The sequence below is a fragment of the Globicephala melas genome, chromosome 17, assembly GCF_963455315.2.
Source record: "Globicephala melas chromosome 17, mGloMel1.2, whole genome shotgun sequence".
NCBI lineage: Eukaryota > Metazoa > Chordata > Mammalia > Artiodactyla > Delphinidae > Globicephala > Globicephala melas.
The window spans coordinates 26158120-26176896 of record NC_083330.1 but is presented as its reverse complement, the minus strand read 5'-3'; the positions used below and the strand labels follow the sequence as shown (position 1 = coordinate 26176896).

The following is an 18777-nucleotide window of genomic DNA, read 5'->3' as shown; positions in this document are numbered from 1 at the left end:
CACTCCCCTCTTCTTCAACAAAAAACAGACAAAGATGTCTCTCTGCTGCTAACAGATTCTGCCATGAAGTTTCCATTTCAGCGGCTTTTTGTTACACACTAATATAGATACTTTCTAGTATGATGTCCAAATATATACTTCAAGACACCCTTGAGGTTCTGAAGTACTTAAATCTTGTTTTTGGTCTCTGTGCATAAGGCAACAGTGTATCCAGTTCATTTTGAGGATGTTTATAAAGAGCCCTGTGTTAGAGAGATGTCCACAGCTCCCTGCACCACTTGGGTGACTCATGGGAGTGAGGTTCCATTCAATTATCCAGCAAATAGTATTGAGTGCCTACAGTGTGCCTGAGAATATATTAAGAACTTACAATGAAAGGATACATAAAACACTGCTGTTGTCCTCAAGGACCTGGCAGGTTTTATTGAGGAGACAAACAAGAAGACAAGGAAAATACAGTGTAGAAATATGGGGAAACAAATAGCACTATGGACATAAAAAGAAAGAGAGACAGAAAAGTCAGCTTCCAGGAGCAATAGCCAGAGGTTGGAATATAATTTGGGGCATGATAATAAATAAGGAAGAGGGCACTGGGGTCTGGGCACATAACAATATTCTGAATGCTGTACTAAATAGTATATACTTTATCTTGAGGTTAACATGAGCAATTTGAGGAGCTTTGTGATCTTAATTGCATATTTGCTAAAGAGTAGAAGCTGAAGAGACCAGTTCGGAGGATGTAGCAGTGAGGATAAGAAACGTCAGTCATTTCAAGAGCAATTAGTGAGGTACAATAAAAAGGACCTAATAATTAATAAGATTTGGTATATATGAGCAGCAAGAGCTAAGAAAAGAAATTCTAATTTTCTCTTTGGAATCCGAGGGGATTGTTGTGCCTTTTACTCAGATATGTAACCCTAGAAAAGACAGGTCACACAGGTGACACCGGAAAGAGAGCAGTCCTACAAAATGCCAGAGTACCCTGACCCAAATTCCAGAGGGTCCCTGTATAATCAGGAACATGCTTCACTAAACTGCCCAATAAGAAAATGCAAGCTGGGAAGAATGCTTACTTTATAAAAACTCTAAGTAAAGAAGTTTAGAAAAATGGCCCAAAACAACCCATAACATAAAATTCCTGATTTTGCTTCTTTTTATCTACTGAAGTCACCAAATGACTTTTGAATAACTAACACGAAACATATTCTAAGATTCCTTCATGGGAATGACTGCTATTGTTCACTGATATCCATTTTATTTTTATTTTTCGTCCAATGCACAGAGATCAGTTGCATTGCCCATTCTTCCTAAATAAGATCAAGGTCATAGGACTGAGTACTGGTCAGTAAAATGTTAGCAAAAATGAATCCAGGCCTGGGTCCATGAAAACCTGCTGTACACTATTCCCTTTCTCTCTTCACATCCCATAATGATCTTGAGCATCATGTACTAAAGATAGTGGTCCCACAGTATAGAAGGACCTGGAATACCTAAAAGACTACAGGAGCAGAGCCCTCCTGCCAATCACAGCCCCCTGCCAATCACAATGAGCAAATGACTGGGTTAAACCATTGAGATTTGGGGGTTGTTTTAAACATTTTTAACATACCCCAACTGATAGCTTTGATACCAGGAATAGTGTCCTATTGAACAAAAATGTTGACTACGTGACATCCATTTTGTGATCAGAGACTGGACAGAGGAGCAACTGATTTTCAAAGCTGGAAAATTGATAATCCATGTTACATTGGGGCAAAACTTTTCATGACACCATCACCTGCAACAGCCTGGAAGAAAGTCCATGCCAAGAGCTCTAGGGGAAATGGTTGAAAGAATTAAAACCTTAGTTTGTGTTGACAATTATTAGCTATACTTGGCAAGAAGGAGGTAAGTTCAGAGACTGTTAGACACAGTGAAATAGGAAAGAGAAAGGAAAACAGAGTAGAAAGTAGTGTGGGGATTTGTGGCCTTAAAGTCTTAGAAAAGTGTATGCATTTAAGCAAAAGAAAAGGGAAATACATTTGAGAAAACAGCAAAAGCATATTAAAATCCAGACTTTTAGTTTTCCACTCAAACTATAAAGCCTCAAGGTAGCAGCTATTAAATTACTAGAGATAAATGTTGGGCAAGGATGCAAAGAAGTGATGCAGATTTAAGTATTATGGCTATAGAAGTATTTATGTATGGTTATTGGTGCCAAGAACTGATTGAGAGTAGATCAGAAGCCCATTAAGTTCTGCGGCAGGGGGAATTACATTCTCAAAGGAACTATGAGTCCTGTTGCTAAAATTCTAACTATTTTTAAAAAATTGACATCATCCAAGAACCATTTCAAATGTGGTCAAAGAAGACTCACTGCTTTTCCTAAATATCAGTGCTAGGGTTCATGAAAAAAATGGAAAAGTGTTCCTTTCAAAGATTAGAAACAGAACTAATCAGAGAATATCCCCCACTGCCAATTCAGGGACTCAGTGCTCACCCCACAAGATCCTGGCAATTCTACCGAACTGCTGAAAATCTTCCCAATGCCTTCTCTCTAATTGTAAGATTTTATCAGTTGTCCTACCCCTATTTACCATAGTATATTAGTGAGAAGTGATGGGGGAGGGGGCGTGTTTTAGATCATAGGTTGATCACACCAAGATGAATTGCATTCTGACTAAGCAGTAAAAAGTACTGCACATTTTCCTAGAGATCTTGGACCATGGCTGAATGCAGCTACTAAGTGGTGGTATTTTAGGTTTTCTCCCTTGTAGAGGAGTGAATGCACTCTATAGATGGAATAAAAAATGAGATGTATATGTGGTTGCTCCAGAGTAGACTGCCAGAGACTGCTGGTGCTTGATCAAAACCATTTCCTCCTCTGATACGTGGACTGCTATTTGCCTGCTGTTTTCTCTTCCACTTTATGGTTAAGTTTAGAGGCTGGTGGTGCCAGAAGATGGATAGTATCTTGTCCTTGACTGCAAGGAGCTGAAATTCTTTTTAATCTACCTTGTAACATTAGTGAAGCTACTGTGAAGTTGCAATTGTATGTTATAGATATTAACCCATCATGATGAATGCATTCCTTTTTAGCAGCTTCCAGATCTCAACAACTAGACTGTGGTTTAACTATAAACTTTTTACAAATGTTATTGTCTTTTCATTTTCTGTTGCAGATTTCACTGATATGTTTGGTTAATCAATATTCAGAGATTTTCCCAAAAGAAAAGACATTGAAGAATGAGGTTAGTAATTTTTACATAATTATACATTAAATACCTAATTTGCCATTAATTACAAGAATAAGAATTGGCCAAATTAATATATGCCTTTAATTACATTAGGTAATTAAATTTCACAGTTTAAAATGATAATTGGTACATTATTCACGCAACACCCTTTTTGAAACTTGATCTTTTTAACTCAGAAGAAGAAGTATGGTATAGTTACAACAGAAAAACTTAACAGTGGCCTTCATCCTTGTCACTGAAAAATTTTGCCACTTTTGACAAGTAATTCCTCTTTAAGTATCAGGTTCTCACATATTAAAAAAAAGAAGTTAGAAATATCTATCTTTCATTTTTTTGTACAGGTCAGATAATTTAAGCAATAAAAATCTCTTAGCCTGATAAACACTAGGGGAAATATCTATATTCTTTCTATTATTCATTTTCCCAGTAATAGTTAATTATGAACCAAATTAACTTTTATAACAGCCATGCCCCCAAAATCAGAAGAAGTGATGTTGACAAGTGTAAAATCACAGATAACAATCTGTCTGTTTAAAATATGATCTTTTTAGATCGGAAGAAAATGATTCACTCAGAATAAATTCTACCTATGGCATCAATGCTATATTTTGAATTAGCCCTAATACCCATAGACTTCACTAATTTGTATTCATTAAAATTTTTATTTTTTCTGCAATATTATTGAACACTTCTCTGTACTAGGGATTTTAGTAAGGCTTTAAATATACATATGGGAGTCATCTTCCTAGAAGTGATAATCATCAAAAAAGAGAAAGGATGAGATCACTGAAGTAAGAAATGTATAAAGAAGAAAACAAAATAAAAATAGGCCATTTAGAGTCTAGTAATGAAAACAAGATTAAAGTTGGCAAAAAATAGTGGGAGAAGTACAAAATAATACATTCTTACCAAAGCCAGAGCTTTAAGAGATTGGAATAAACAATAGTATTAAATATGGCAGAGATTTTATGGAGCATAAAAACTAAGAAAGATATTGAGAAGACCAATTGTATGAATGTTTCACAAATAAAATGACCTTTTTGAATAACATAAATTACATTTTAAAGTATGATACATCTTATCCTTTTTAAAACTTCTACTTTATCCTGAGATTTTCCCTAACTCTTCTAGCTTACATTAAAAGTTCCATCTCAGTTAAAGTTTGTATTACTCCTAAAATAAGCCTACACTCCTGTTTCAGGATATTACAAACTTGGACTTTTTGTTTTTTGACTCTCCTTTCTGTTTTCTTACCACTTGTACATCTCTTGATTATTGCCCTATTAATTATTACTTTACAATTGCTAGAGTCATCTTACATTTGGACATGATAAAATCTGAACATATTTCAATTGTTTCTGAAATCAGGGTTATTTCATCTTTGGTATGGACTTTATAAGTAACTTTTATAATCTGTCCTTCCTTTTCAAAATACAGATTCACATACTATCTCAGAATCATTTTATTTTTTCCCTTTCAAAGATAAGATAAATAAGGAAGGCAAAAAACATTTCTCCTCTTATGATTAAGAAAAACCACAAATTATTAATTAAGATTATATTTATGTGAACATTGAAAACTTTTCATTGATTTTTTGATCAAATGTATATAAAAAGTAAAAAGTAAATCTAAGCTAAACTTATGAAAAGGGACATTCTCTAGCCTATATCTTCTTTTCCAATTCCTACTCCCAAGAAACAACTACTCTGAATGACATTTAGTTGATTGTTATGTTATTTACCTAATATTTTAAAATAACATGCTATTGCTAGGTTTTTTTTCTTTTAGTTTTAATTGTCATCGTAGCACTTCACATTATAGAAGATGAGGATTTAGCTTTCTCATATTATTACTCTTATACCCAGGAAAGTGAGGCTCTTGCCTTGGCCCTGTCCCTCAATGGGCTTTGGTGTCTAAGTGGTTTTCTTCTGCCTAGGACTTATCTGATCTGGCAGTGCCTCTCAGGTGGAGCACTTCAAGCTAGTACCAGGTCTCAAGTGGACACAGGTTCCAGTTTTTCATCTTCAGGATTCTTTCTCATCTAAATCTGTGTCTAGGGTCAATCAGATGTCCTAAAGTTTCAGGATTCATGTCTACAAGGATTTCCCAGGACCCTAAGGCCAGACCTAGTGACACAGGGTACCCTGGAGTGTAGGTCATTCTTGCCAGATGATGTGCTCTTTCTTTCTGAAAATCATGGGACTTTGGGCTGTGACACTACTATGATACACTGAATTTTGATGACTCTCACATAAAACATAGGATGCCCTCAGGATTCTGGACAACCAGTGCTAGAACCCTAGACTGGAGGATTGAAGGCAGCTTTGCTCTTGAGCCGTGTGTGAGGACCCATTTATCAGCTCTGGCCTATCTATGCTTAGACCCCAGTGCAACCTCTGGTTTAGAGCTCCTGAAAGAGTGCATGCATTATTTACCCTGTGGACCCCAGCAGTGAAACACAGGGTGGTCACCCCACACTCTCTTCATAATCTGCACCACAGGTCAGACATTCATTTAGGAGTGGCCATTCTATATCTTCTGACAGTCTTTAAGAATGTCACTTGGCAATGTCAGCAGACTCTTCTGATCAATTTCTTTTCTTGTCTCCAAACTATTGTGCTCTCATGAGTTGATTGTAAAATTTACTAAAAATGAAAAGCACAATCATTGCACCAAGAGGCCCACTCCTCCCTATGTCCATTGTCCCTTTGCCAGTCCTCCATACTGGTGGTAAGGTGGAAAACAATGGTGTCATCAATATTTAAAGAGATCTCATTCTAGGAAGGCAGTGATAGCTGAAAGAGTTCAAAAGAAGACTGTCAAGATCTGAGAAGGGTCAACATTTTATTCACTTTCAAGCTAATAAGTTAGTCTTTTACTATTTCAAGGATTGTGGGAAATAAAATAAGATGCCTGGGTCAGAGAGAAAAGTCTTTTTTGTATATGGTTCAAAAAATGACAAACCAGATGATGGGTCAAAAAGTCAACCAAGTAGCCTTCAACATAGCAATTTCCTTAGCACAGTTGATGAAATTTTCTAAGAGCATTGCTTTTTCATTTTCTACCTCCTCACTACAGTCATATCATTCTTAGTTTTCTGTGTTACAGTCAAAATCATTAGTTTGTTGGCGGCTACTTCGGGAAATAGTGGTTCAAAATCTCTTCGCAGCAATTCCAGACATGTTTGGATTGCACACTCTACTCTGGCACTTTCAAAGTAAGTTTCTGCTCTGTTAATTTATTGCTCAAAGGTGCATCATTACCCTGAAATTCATTCACATATTGTGCCATAACAAACTCATGTCTTTCACTGGTTAAAGGTTCTGCTAGAACATCAGGTAAAGTTTATGAACTTGGCTTTTCTTCTGTGATGCAGTCCCATTGAGGTGACAATCAAAACCTATGTTCCCAGGAACCTGGAATCACTGATCCTGAGGTCCAAATGGTCCCATAGTTTCATCAGGCAAGACTGTTCGATAGCAGATATCTGTAGGTGCAGTGGCCACATGAGATTCATCAGAACCTGAAGATCCTGCAGCTGAAAGGGCTCTGGGTTTGACAACACTTTTAACTAAAGAGCAAAATTCTGGGTGATAGGAAACCAGTCCGGCTCTGTTACAGAGCACTTCACTCTTTATGACAGTCTCTAGGTCCATCCACATCTCTGCAAAGGGCACAATTTCATTCCTTTTTATGGCTGAGTAATATTCCATTGTATATATGTACCACATCTTCTTTATTTGTTCCTCTGTTGATGGACATTTAGGTTGCTTCCATGTCCTGGCTATTGTAAATAGTGCTGCAGTGAACATTGGGGTGCATGTATCTTTTGGAATTGTGGTTTTCTCAGGGTATGTGTACAGTAGTGGGATTGCCGTGTCATACAATAGTTCTATTTTTAGTTTTTTAAGGAACCTCCATACTGTTCTCCATAGTGGCTGTATCGATTTACTTTCCCACCAACAGTGTGTAAGAGGGTTCCTTCTTCTTCACTCCCTCTCCAGCATTTATTGTTTGTAGATTTTTTGAAAATATCCATTCTGATTGGTGTGAGGTGTTACCTCAGAAAGACAGATGAACGCTATTGACATTTAGGATCCTCTATTGATGATCTTCACTACTGTAAACTGGTTCATCACAGTCTCTGTGGTACCCATGTGGTTGTAGGAAGCAACTTCACTAATGCAACAACAGACAACCATATTATAAAGAAATTAAGTGGAAACTAGCAGTAATGTCAACTTATTTGCTCTGCTATTTGTAACATTTGGGATGATCTATAAACATTTTCAAAGGCTTCAGTTTTTAAAATTTACTTCCTTGTAGGTATTTATTTCAACGTTTATGAATTTACAATATTGGCAAGTGGTTTGTGATTTTCAAATTTCAAATGTTCATTCATATTATCATTAAATACATCATGAGCACATCCACATTGTAGAGAATGTGGTAACTAACATGTAATCAGGGTATGATTTCATATTGTTATTTTTCCCCTTAACTGGAAAAACCTGTTTTAATTATTTTTTTCCAAAAATAAATCATACATTTGGTTATCAGAAAATAATCTTTGTTACTCATAGCAGAGCAAGCAGCATGAGCATACAAATATTTATGTCAGTTCCCTGACTGATCTCCAATTTCTACTGGTTGTGCAAAGAAGAGCAGATGACACCTGCACACACAGGGATACAGACCTTTTATAATGGGCAATAAGCATCCATGCCCTTTGTCTGAAGAAAGACTATATTTGTATCTTAAGAGGTAGCAGAATAGTGGATTCTATTTCTATGCTATAAAATTTCAAACTGTAAATTTAATATAAACAGAATATCATTTAGGTTTTCCTTCTGGATGAAACTTGCATTTGTGATCAACATTAAACAAGCTCAGTGATAATCTTTGGGAGAGTTATTGAAAGGCAGTGTTCCCTGGAAGAACCATAGATCACATAGTATCATGAGTAACAATAAGTCTGAAGACTTATTTTGGGGGAGGGAGGAGGTTCTCACTGATTTTTGAATCTGTGGCTTCATGTTGTTCATTGTTTTTTTCTAACTTTCTCAGATAATACTTCTTCAAACTTGACTGCTGCCCCATTCTGTCCTCTTTTTGCACATCATTACATGTATATAAGGCCTTCTCCTGAGTATTTTCTGTTACTTTGTTTTCTGTGTCTTACACTCTTATTTTTCTTATTGCATTAGTATAGATATTTCATTCTGACCTAGTTTTGTTCACTAGTTTACTTTTATTGTACTAATCTAAACTGAAATATATCCTTTGAGTTCTTAGGTTCAGTTATAATTTATTTTTTTTAGTTGGGATTTTTTCTTGAATACACAAATTTGTCCTTTATATCCTTTGATAAAATGATCAGAGCTATTTTAATGTCAGTCTGATAATTCTAGTATTTTATTTTCCCATGTTGTTCAACTATTTTTATTATTTTTGCTATTTTTATTTATGTCTTAAGTTCCATTGTACTACTAGTTATTTTTAATCTTGGTGGGACATTATGGCCCAACATTGTAGGAATGATTGAGGCCTCGGATAACATAATCTCCCTCTGGGAAGAATTTACATTGATTGTGATAGATAATTCTCATGATTTTTTTTTTAATTGAAGTATAGTTGATTTACAATATTGTGTTAGTTTAAGGTATATAGCACAGTGATTCAGTTATTTATTTATTTTTTTGCAGATTACATTTCATTACAGGTTATTAAAAGATACTGAATATAATTCACTGTGCTATAGAGTAAATCTTTGCTGCTTATCTATTTTACACATAGTAGTTTGTATCTGCTAATCCCATACTCCTAATTTGTCCCTTTCCCTCTCTCTCCCCACTTTGGTAAACATAAATGTGTTTTCTACGTCTGTTAGTCTGTTTCTATTTTGTGTATAGATTCATTTGCACAGCTGTTAACCCTTCTAGACTTCAGACTATACTACAAAGCTACAGCAAGCAAAACAGAATGGTACTTGCACAAAAATAGACACACAAATCAATGGAAGAGATTAAAGAGCCCAGAAATAAACCCACACATCTGATGACTTTCTCCATTCACCTCTTCTGCCTCTTCTCAGTCATAAAACTTTCTAATTCAGAAGAGGAGATGTGTACATACACAAACACACACACACACCTCTTTCATTAAAAATAAACCTGCCTGGGAAAACCTAAAAAAAAAAAAATAGAAAACTAATATAAAGAAAATTCTAAGCTTCCAAATGAGCAAAAGATCTTTTAAAAAGATTGGAGAGGCAATAGAACATTTTACCACTACAAGAGAAAGTTAGAAAACAAAGAAATGATATAAAAAGTGGTGAATTATAAACACAAAATTTTATAATAGAAATAAGTGGATAAATTAGATATCAGCAAATACGGCCTCTACCTATACACATATACACAATGCAAAAAAGTCAAAATTTCATTATAAATTGAACAAATCCACTTATATAGTCATATTTTAAAACATATTTCAGAACATGATAGTTGAATGTAACAAGGTTATGTGAGATTTCATCTAGTTAATATAAAACCCTTTTTTTTTTTTTTTTTTTTTTTGCGGTACACAAGGCCTCTCACTGTTGTGGCCTCTCCCATTGCAGAGCACAGGCTCTGGATGCACAGGCTCAGCGGCCATGGCTCACAGGCCCAGCTGCTCCACGGCATGTGGGATCCTTCCGGACTGGGGCACGATCCCGTGTCCCCTGCATCAGCAGGCAGGCTCTCAACCACTGTGCCACCAGGGAAGCTCCATAAAACCTGTTTAATATTCTACACCTATAAGAGCAAATTCACATGTAATTAAATATAATTTATTAGTTTACAAACTGAATTTCAGATTCTTTCAAGGTAACAATATAATATAATCTCTGTTCCTTTAACCACAATCAAATTACAAGCATTGTAATAGATTTTATCATTGCTGTGCAATGTTATTTGTCCTTTCACGCAGGAGAGACTGAATCTCCTGGACTTATTTATTTATTTATTTATTTATTGTGGTAAGCAGGCCTCTCACTATTGTGGCTTCTCCCATTGCGGAGCACAGGCTCTGTACGTGCAGGCTCAGCGGCCATGGCTCACGGGCTCAGCCACTCAGCGGCATCTTCCCGGACCGGGGCACGAACCCATGTCCCCTGCATTGGTAGGCGGACTCTCAACCACTGGGCCACCAGGGAAGCCCTCTCCTGGATTTCTGAATTCAACGTTTTGCCATTTGATTTACTTGGGTGAATTAAATGTGAATGGAAGCAATATGCAGACTGCAAATTTTGAGCATTGTTTTTAGCTTTATTGAAATCTACTTGACAGCAAACATTGTGTAAGTTTAAGGGGTACAATGTGATAATTCGACACCCCATATACTGCAAAATTATTACCACAATAAGGTTTGTTAACACATCCATTACCTCACAAAAGTACCTTTTTTAATGTGTAGTGTTTAGTCTCATACTAAAACATTTCTACAACCTTCAATTGTTGACTTTATCTTTTTGGAATAAGTTGCATAAGTTTTTAACATCAGTGCCAAGGAATTTAAGAAAGAGAGATTTATCCCAGGCTTTAGCAGATATTTAAAAATATAATACTCATTTAATATAAAAATATAATATTTTTCAGAGAAGAAGACACATTTCCAGCACCACCATCCCTTTTAAGTACTTATCAACCCATGATTGTTCCTAAGTTTTGCAGAAGGCTTATCAAATACAACACCAAAGCACGTGCCACTTATTGATCTTAATATAATAATAAAGTCAAACAACTCTTTTTTTCCCAAACAGTCATATTTATTTCCACACTTCTCAGATGCTTTCTTATCTGGAGGAGAAAAAACAAACAAACAAACAAACAAAAAACAACTCCAAAGAAACAACTATCTCTTAGAGAAACAGATATTCACCAGCTTTGCTTTTTTTCCTATTAAACAGTAATGGTCACAGGGTTTTAGTCAATTATTAAAAATATTGCCAACAGTTTTCTAGTCACAATGTGTTCTGTTTGGTAAACCAAAATGGTTGTTACACTCTATCAAATTGTAAACTGAAAACAGAAAATATGCTTTGAAAGTGAGGAATACCAAATATTGGGTGATTCCTAAAGGGTATAAATAGTATGATTTACATTGCTTCATGAATGAAAGGTAATTTACTGATAAATATCAACATTTTGAGTAGTTTTAAAAGCACTGCACTGAAATTTAAAGTATGTATTTACTGAATAGTAAATTCAACTTGTGAAAAATAAAATCTAAAGGAAGTTAAAGGAGAGAAATATAAGAACACATGAAAACAATTCATGTCATTGTTCAACATTAATACATATATTTTCAATAATCAATTAACTAATAATGAATGAAGGTACTGACCCAGATTAGCTGTTCTTGTAAGTCAATTTTAGGAGTACTAACAATTAAGGTTTTTCAGATAATTAAAGGATTAACCAAGAACTAATAACACCCTTTCAATTTATTTAACTCAACAGGAGGAATGGGTTACAGTTGGTTTTAAAGAAACTATTAGAGGCTGTTCTTGCCTCATCTATTTACAACCACAAAAAGAATAAAATATTTGATAGCAAAGATAGTTATAAAGTGTAAGAAATAGATGAAATACAGAACATTAATTGAATCCTGGATAAGGGAAAAGATTCTAAATTGTAATTAAAAAATGGAGTTCTTATAATGTGTCAGGCTTCTTATTCTTAAATAAATGGAAAGTTTTAGAAAAAAAATGTTACCAAAAAGAATGATCATACTAAAGAATCTTGGTTTACAGATTCAAAATTAGGGTGTATATGGCCAGTATTATCCAAGGGAAAGAACTTATGAACTTGAGATGCAAAAACTCTCTTCTTATTAAAGAAGTGCTCTTTGGTGTGATTTTATCATATTCTTCAAAATATTCCCCTAGTCCCCACTTCAGTCTTGGATTCTCAACTAGCTTGATACTGGTGTCTAGACAATGCATTTTAAAAAATTTTATTGGAGTATAGTTGATTTACAGTGTTGTGCTACTTTCAGGTGTACAGCAAAGCAAATCAGTTACACGTATACTTATATCCACTCTTTTTTTTTAGATTCTTTTCCCATATAGGCCATTACAGAATACTGAGTAGAATTCCCCATGCCATACAGCAGGTTCTTATTAGTTACCTTTTTATATAAAATAGTGTGTATATGTCACTCTCAGTCTCACAATTTATCCCTCTCCCTGTCTTATCCCCTGGTAACCATAAGGGTTTTTTTTTTTTTTCTACAACCATGACTCTACCTCTGTTTTGTAAATGAGTCCATTTGTACTCCTTTTTAAAACTCCTCATATAAACAATATCATATGATATTGGTCTTTCTGTGTATGACTAACTTCATTCAGTATGACAATCTATAGGTCCATCCATGTTGCTGCAAATGGCATTATTTCATTCTTTTTTATGGCTGAGTAATATTTTGTTGTGTATTTGTAACACATCTTCTTTATCCATTCTTCTATTGATGGATATTTAGGTGGCTTCCATGTCCTGGCTATTGTAAATAGCACTGTAATGAACATTGGGGTGAATATATCTTTTCAAATGATGGCTTTGTCCAGGTATATGCCCAGGGTTGCTGGATCATGTGGTAGTTCTATTTTTAGTTTTTTAAGGAACCTCCATACTTTTCTCCATAGTAGCTGCACCAATTTACATTCCCACCAACAGTGTAGGAGGGTTCCCTTTTCTCCACACACTCTCCAGCATTTATTGTTTGTAGATTTTTTTGATGATAGCCATTCTGACCAGTGTGAAATGATACCTCATTTAGATTTGATATTCATTTCTCTAATACTTAGTGATGTTGAGCATCTTTTCATGTGCTTTTTGACCATCTGTATGTCTTCTTTGGAGAAACGTCTATTTAGATCTTCCCCCCCACACATTTTGATTGTTTTTTTGTTTTTTTTCTTGATATTGAGCTAAATGAGCTGTTTGTATATTTTGGAGATTAATACTTTGTCCATTGCTTCATTTGCAAATATTTTCTCCCATTCTGAGGGTTGTCTTTTTAATGAATGGAATGAGGCATTTGTTTCATTAATTGGAGAAAAAGCATTATATTTTTTTACTTGTATGACATCTCTTCTTTTGCTAGTGTCCTTTCTGATTACTTTTTTTTTCTTTTTTTTTTTTTTCTTTGCTGTACACGGACCTCTCACTGATGTGGCCTCTCCCGTTGTGGAGCACAGGCTCCGGACACGCTCCGTGGCATGTGGGATCTTCCCAGACCGGGGCACAAACCCGTGTCCCCTGCATTGGCAGGCAGACTCTCAACCACTACACCACCAGGGAAGCCCTGATTACTTTTTAATAGTTTACCAGTCCTAATTCATGATTGAATTATTGAAGTAGTTATATTGATCAAGGTTTAAGTATCTATATTATTCTGGTATTGATTCGACTATGCTGAAAAATTGATACTTTTGCTTCATTATAGCAAGAGAGTTGAAATCTATCAATGATCTAAATATTGGTAACTCTTCTGGAATAACATGGATTATATATGGAAAACAAAGTTTACAATAATTGTCCAGATGAAATATGGAAAGTATTAAAACATCTTATATTGCTCAAACTTGTCACCTTGAAAATAACTAATTAGGGTATACCTATATTCAAAGACATATCAACAAAGGATATGAAATACTATGGAGCTTTAAAATTAAATACCTTGGCACGCCTCTTGGATAGTCTCATCCACCAGAGGACAGACAGCAAAAGCAAGAAGAACTACACTCCTGCAATCTGCAGAACAAAAACCACAATCACAGATGCTTAGACAAAATGAAAAGGAAAAGGATTATGTCCCAGATGAAGGAACAAGATAACCCCCCAGGAAAACAGCTAAATGAAGTGGAGATAGGTAACATTCCAGAAAAAGAATTCAGAATAATGATAGTGAAGATGATCCAGGATCTCAGAAAAAGAATGCAGCTGAAGATTGAGAAGATGCAGGAAATGTTTAACAAAGAGTTAGAGGAGCTACAGAATAAATAGAGATGAACAATACAATAAGTGAAATGAAACATACACGAAAAAGGAATCAATAGAAGAATAACTAAGGAAGAAGAATGGATAAGTGACCCAGAAGACAGAATGGTGGAAATCACTGTCATGGAAGAGAATAAAGAAAGAAGAAGTACGATAAATGAAGACAGCCTAAGAGACCTCTGTGACAACACTAAATGCACCAACATTCACATTATAGGGGTCCCAGAAGGAGAAAGCTCTCAAGAAAATATTTTTAGAGATAATAGCTGAAAACTTCCCTAACATGGGACAGCAAACAGTCAACCAAGTCCAAGAAGCACAGAGTTGCAGGCAGGATAAACCAAAGAAGAAACACACTGAGACACATAGTAATCAAACTGACAAAAATTAAAGACAATGAGGGCTTCCCTGGTGGTGCAGTGGTTGAGAGTCCACCTGCCAATGCAGGGGACATGGGTTCGTGCCCTGGTCCGGGAAGATCCCACATGCTGTGGAGTGGCTGGGCCAGTGAGCCATGGCCACTGAGTCTGCATGTCCAGAACCTGTGTTCCACAATGGGAGAGGCCACAACAGTGAGAGGCCTGCATACTGCAAAAAAAAAAAAAAAAAGACAATGAAAATATATTAAAAGCAACAAGGGAAAACCAGCAAATAATGTACAAGGGGACTCACATAATGTTATAAGGTGATTTCTCAGCAGAAAATCTGCAAGCCAGAAGGGAGTGGCACAATATATTTCAAGTGGTGAAAGGGAAGAAACTACAACTAAGATTACTCTACCCAGCAAGGCTCTCATTCAGATTTGATGGAGAAATCAAAAGCTTTACAAACAGGGAAAAGCTAAGAGAATTCAGCACCACCAGACCAGCTTTGCAACAAATACTAAGGCAACTTCCCTTGGAAGGAAACACAAGAGAAGGAAAAGACCTACAAGAACAAACTCAAAACAATTAAGAAAATGGTAATAGGAACATACATATCAATAATTACCTTAAAAGTAAATGGATTAAACACAGCAACCAAAAGACATGGACTGGCTAAGCAGATACAAAAACAAGATCTGCATATACGCTGTCTACAAGAGACCCACCTCAGACCTAGGGACACATACAGACTGAAAATGAGGGGATGGGAGAAGGTATTTCATGCAAATGGAAATCAAAAGAAAGCTGGAGTAGCAGTACTCATATCACACAAAATATAATTTAAAATAAAGACTGTTATGAGACGAAGAAGGACACACATAATGATCAAGGGATCAATCCAAGAAGAAGATATAACAATTATAAATATAAATGTACCCAACATAGGAGCACCTCAATATATAAGGCAAGTACTAAGCCATAAAGGGAAAAATTGACAGTAACACAATAATAGTGGAGAACTTTAACATCCCACTTTTATCAATGGACAGATCATCCAGATAGAAAATCATTAAGGAAACACAGACTTTAAATAGCACATTAGATCAGATGGACTTAATTGGTATTTATAGAGCATTTAATCTAAAAGCAGCAGAATACACATTCTACTCAAGTGCACAGGGAACATTCTCCAGGACTGACCACATGCTGGGCCAGAAGGTGGCCTCAGTAAATTTAAGAAAATTGAAATCATATCAAGCATCTTTTCTGATCACAACACTATGAGACAGGAACAAAAACTAAAAAAACCCCACAAAGTCATGGAAGCTAAACAATATGCTACTAAACAACCAATGGATAACTGAGGAAATCAAAAAATTCCTAGAGACAAATGAAAATGAAAGCATAAGAATCCAAAACCTATGGGATGCAGCAAAAGCAGTTCTAAGAGGCAAGTTTATAGCAATACAATGTTACCTCAGGAAACAAGAAAATTCTCAAATAAACAACCTAACTATACACCTAAAGCAACTAGAGAAAGAAGAACAAACAAAACCTAAGTTAGTAGAAAGAAAGAAATCATAAAGATCAGAGTAGAAATAAATGAAATAGAGACAAAGAAAACAATAGCAAATATCAATGAAAGTAAATGCTAGTCCTTTGAAAAGATAAAAAAAAAAATGATAAAATTTTAGCCAGACTCATCAAGAAAAAAACAGGAGTGGACTCAAACCAATAAAATTAGAAATGAAAAAGGAGAAGTTACAACTGACACCACAGAAATACAAAGGATATTAAGAGACTACTACAGCCAACTGTATGCCAATAAAATGGACAACCAGGAAGAAACGGACAATTTCTTAGAAAGGTACAGTCTCCCAAGGCTGAATCAGGAAGAAATAGAAAATATGAACAGACCAAACACAAGTGCTGAAATGGAAATTGTGATTAAAAAACTCCCAACAAACAAAAGTCCAAGACCTGATGGCTTGACAGGCGAATTCTATCAAACATTTAGAGAAGAGCTAACACCTATCATTCTCAAACTGTTCCAAAACATTGCAGAGGAAGGAAAACTCACTAACTCATTCTATGAGACCACCATCACCCTGATACCAAAACCAGACAAAGACACCACAAAAATAAAATAATATTACAGCCCAATATCACTGATGAACATAGATGCAAAAATCCTCAACAAAATATTGGCAATCCAAATCCAACAATACATTAAAAGGATCATACACCATGATCAAGTGGGATTTATTCCAGGGTTGCAAGGATTCTCCAATATCTACAAATCAATCAGTGCGATACACCACTTCAACAAATTGAAGAATAAAAATCATATGATCATTTCAATAGATGCAGAAAAAGCTTTTTACAAAATTCAGTACCCACTTATGATAAAAACACTCCAGAAAGTGGGCATAGAGGGAACATACCTCAGCATAATAAAGGCCACATACGACAGAACAGCAGCTAACATCATTCTCAATGGTGAAATACTGAAAGCTTTTCCTCAAAGATCAGGGAAAAGACAAACATGTCCACTCTCACCACTTTTATTCAAATTAGTTTTAGAAGTCCTAGCTAAAGCAATCAGAGAAGAAAAGGAAATAAAAAGAATCAAAATTGAAAAAGAATTTAAACCGTCACTGTTTGCAGATGACATGATACTATACATAGAAGATCCTAAAGACGTTACCAAAAAACAACTAGAGCTCATCAATAAATTTGGTAAAGTCGCAGGTTACAAAATTAATGCACAGAAATCTCTTGCATCTCTCTACACTAACAGCAAAAGATCAGAAAGAGAAATTAAGGATACAATCCCATTTATCATCACAAAAAAATGAAAACAATACCTAGGAATAAACCTACCTAAGGAGGTAAAAGACCTGTAATCAGAAACTATAAGACACTGATGAAAGAAATCAAAGATGACACAAACAGATGGACAGATATACCATGTTCATGGATTGGAAGAATCAATACTGTCAAAATGACTGTACTACCCAAGGCAATCTACAGATTCAATGCAATCCCTATCAAATTATCGATGACATTTTTCACAGAACTAGGACAAAAAATCTTAAAATTTATATGGAGACACAAAAGACTCCAAATAGGCAAAGCAATCTTGAGAAAGAAAAACGACGGAGCTGGAGGAATGAGGCTCTCTGACTTCAGGTTATACTACAATGCAATAGTCATCAAAACAGTATGGTACTGACACAAAAACATAAACATAGATCAATGGAACAGGATAGATGCCCAGAAATAAACCGACACACCCATGGCCAATTAATCTATGGCAAAGGAGGCAAGGCTACACAGTGGTGGAAAGGCATTCTCTTCAACAAATGGTGCTGGGAAAACTGGACAGCTACATGTAAAGAAATGGAATTAGATCATTCTTTAACACCATACACAAAAATAAGCTCAAAATGGATTAAAGACCTAAATGTGAGACTGGACATTATAAAACGCCTAGAGGCAAACATAGGCAGAACACTCTGTGACATATTTCACAGCAATACCTTTCTTGTTCTGTTTCCCAGACTAATAGAAATAAAAACAAAAATTAAAAAGTGGGACCTAATTGAACTCAAAAGCTTTTGCACAGCAAAGGAAACCATAAACAAAAAGAATAGATAACCCACAGAATGCGAGAAAATATTTGAAAATGATATGACTGACAAGGGACTAGTCTCCAAAATTTATAAACAGCTCATGAGGCTTAATATCATCAAAAGAAACAGCCCAATCAAAAAATGGGCAGCAGCTTCCCTGGTGGCACAGTTGTTGAGAGTCCGTCTGCCGATGCAGGGGACATGGGTTCGTGTCCCGGTCTGGGAAGATCCCACATGCCGTGAAGTGGCTGGGCCTGTGAGCCATGGCCGCTGAGCCTGCGCGTCTGGAGCCTGTGCTCCGCAACGGGAGAGGCCACAGCAGTGGGAGGCCCACATACTGCAAAAAAAAAAAAAATCCACAAATAATAAATGCTAGAGAGGGTGTGGAGAGAAGAGAATTTTCCTACACTGTTGGTGGGAATGTAAATTGATACAGCCACTATGGAGAACAGTACAGATGTTCCTTTAAAAACTAAAAGTAGAACTACCATATGAC

General features: G+C 35.7%; 1 pseudogene; it reads right to left on the bottom strand.

Annotated features, from left to right (window-relative positions):
• Nucleotides 1-6114: 6114 nt before the first annotated feature.
• LOC115843355 (methylmalonic aciduria and homocystinuria type D homolog, mitochondrial-like) lies at nt 6115-6898 on the bottom strand (annotated as a pseudogene).
• Between the last annotated feature and the right edge of the window lie 11879 nt (nt 6899-18777).